Raw genomic sequence first — 2,825 nt, forward strand, 5'->3', positions numbered from 1 at the left:
GTCTGCAATCTCTCTACAAATTTGTTCCTCTAAATCTCTCAGACTGTTGAGTGCAACCAAGTCCCAATAATGGCTACAATATCATAATTCCCTGTCCTGAGCTCATCTGGCTTTCCTACGATGCTTCTTGCATTGTGATATACACAGCTCAGCACATTCATCGCTCCATGCTCAACCATTTGATTGCTGACTCTGTCTGAGGTCTGAACAACATCTGACTGGTGTCAAAAAAACAAACTCTCCCTCGTTGTCACAAAAACAAAGGAGCAGATTGTGGACGGCAGGAGGAATGGAGACAGGCTAACCTCTAGTGACATCAATGGATCTGGGGTTGAGAGGGTGAACAGCTTTAAGTTCCTCGGCATAAACATCTCCGAGGATCTCACATGGTCTGTACATACCGGCTGTGTTGTGAAAAAAGCACACCAGCACCTCTTTCACCTCAGACGGTTGAAGAAGTTTGGGATGGGGCCCCAAATCCTAAGAACTTTCTACAAGGACATAATTGAGAGCATCCCGACTGGCTGCATCACTGCCTGGTATGGGAACTGTACTTCCCTTAATCGCAGGAACCTGCAGAGAGTGGTGCGGACAGCCCAGCACATCTGTAGATGTGAACTTCCCACTATTCAGGACATTTACAGAGACAGGTGTGTAAAAAGGGCCCAATGGATATTGGAGTCCCAATTCACCACAACCACAAACTGTTCCTGCTGCTCCCATCCAGGAAACGGTACCACAACAAAAGGACCAACAGGCTCCGGGACATCATCTTCCACCAGGCCATCAGACTGATTAATTCATGCTGATACAATTGCATTTCTATGGTATATTGACTGTCCTATGTACAAACTATTTATTATAAATTACTATAAATTACACATTGCATATTTAGTCAGAGACGTAACGTATAGACTTCTACTCCTCATGAATATGAAGGATGTATGTAATAAAGTCAATTCAATTCAATTCACCCTCCCCACTATCTGTTCTGTCATTCTGGTTCCCATTCCCCCTCCAACATATTTTAACCACATCACCCTCTCCCCACACTAGCACTAGCGAGCCTCACCACTGGGATATTAGTCCCCTCTTGTTCTGTTCCCCTCACTAACGAGTCCCCTCTCACCCCTTTGACTTTCCTCTGTCAGTAATCCCCCCAACAGTTTCTAAAGTGGATCCACCTGTTGTTGTGTGGGATGGACACAAGATTACTCTGCGATGGCTATTTAACCTCATTCTCCTTCCTGACTCTCACCCAGTTTCCTGTGTCCTGCACCTTGGGTGTAACTCACCTCTCTTCGTGTCATATCTATCACCCCCTCCAACTCCTGGATGATCCGGAAATCATCCATCTCAGTTCCAACCCCTTAAAGTGCAGGGTTACAAGCTGCAGCTGGATGCACATCTTGTAGGTGAGGGCATCAGGGACACTGGAGGTCTCCTCACCTTCCCACCAATGTACCCTCTAATTTGTAATGATGGGTGTGCACATAAAGCTTGTACTCTGCATTTTTTTACCCAGTGACAACATGTGCACAGTGAATTTTATATAGAGAGATATTCATTTTAACAGCTAGCAAATCACTCTCGATAAGAACTTTGATCTCCTCTGGGTTTGATTAAGTTCATCTGCACTCTCACACAACCTATGTAGCAGGCCTGTAACGGATAATGAAGGATTTTCTCGCCAGAGCTTTTGCACATTGTCCATATGTGGTTTGCTTGCTAAATTACGCTTTAAAAACTCAGATTTCCAAATATCACTCCATTTCTTCCCACTTGTAAATTCTCCAGCAACTTTTGCATCACCACAATACACACAGGTAACACCAGTTTCTGTATTGTACATAAATATTTCCCCTGAACCCTCCCCCAGGTGACTGATGGTGGTGAACTCAGTGATGGCAATGCCAATGAATATGAAGGGAAGGGCAGTAGTCTGTCTCATTGGAGTCTGGCACATTTGTGATGTGAAAGCTACTTGTTGCCCAGGGCAAAGGTGTTTGATATCATTATGTACCTGGAGAGAACAGGTCAAAACATGTCCCTGTCATTTGGAACCTGATCCTTTATTCGCTCTTTTCGGTATTTCTCGAGACTCTGACAAGCATTTGATCCCGGCTAAATGACGAACATTGTCTTTTGTCTCTCTTTTAGCTGGACGTGCAGTACTCCTTAAGGGGAGAGATGTAGTTCCCCCTACGCATGTTCGATGGCTCAGGGATATTATGTCTTGTTTAGATCTTTAAAAGATTTACTATTCACTTTTTATTTCAGATATAAAGTTTCATAAGGTGTGGGGACTGTTTCTGGAATATTTTCATAATTCTCACCTTGATTGACAAGTGTATTTTTTTCTTCCTTTGATAGTCAGAGCCTGCATTTCCAGCTTTCTTTGATTAGGTTGCAGGCTACTTTTTTTTTTAATCAATCATTTCTCTTTTTACTACAATACATAGTTCTGGGGTGATAGAAGTTTATCTCAAATGTCCTTTTAAATATTTATACTTATAATGTAATGGTTGGCTTGGAGTTGGATCATGGGTGGGTTGGGAGCTTTCCTTTCTAACTTTTCATTTTTAATATGGGTGACTTGCTCATTTGTTAAGATGTGTATTATTGCTATTTTTGTCTGTATTGCAATGATCCCTCTATTTACACTATTGATTTTTTCTTCAACGCTGTAGTTTGTAGAAAATAACAAAAATAAAAAAAATAAAAAAAACATGTTCTCACGGGTGGAAAGTCCAGAACAAGAGGGGGAGAACAAGCAACAGACACAAAATGCTGGAGGAACTCAGCAGGCCAGGCAGCATCTATGG

The sequence above is a fragment of the Mobula birostris genome, chromosome 13 (assembly GCF_030028105.1).
Source record: "Mobula birostris isolate sMobBir1 chromosome 13, sMobBir1.hap1, whole genome shotgun sequence".
Classification (NCBI taxonomy): Eukaryota; Metazoa; Chordata; class Chondrichthyes; order Myliobatiformes; family Myliobatidae; genus Mobula; species Mobula birostris.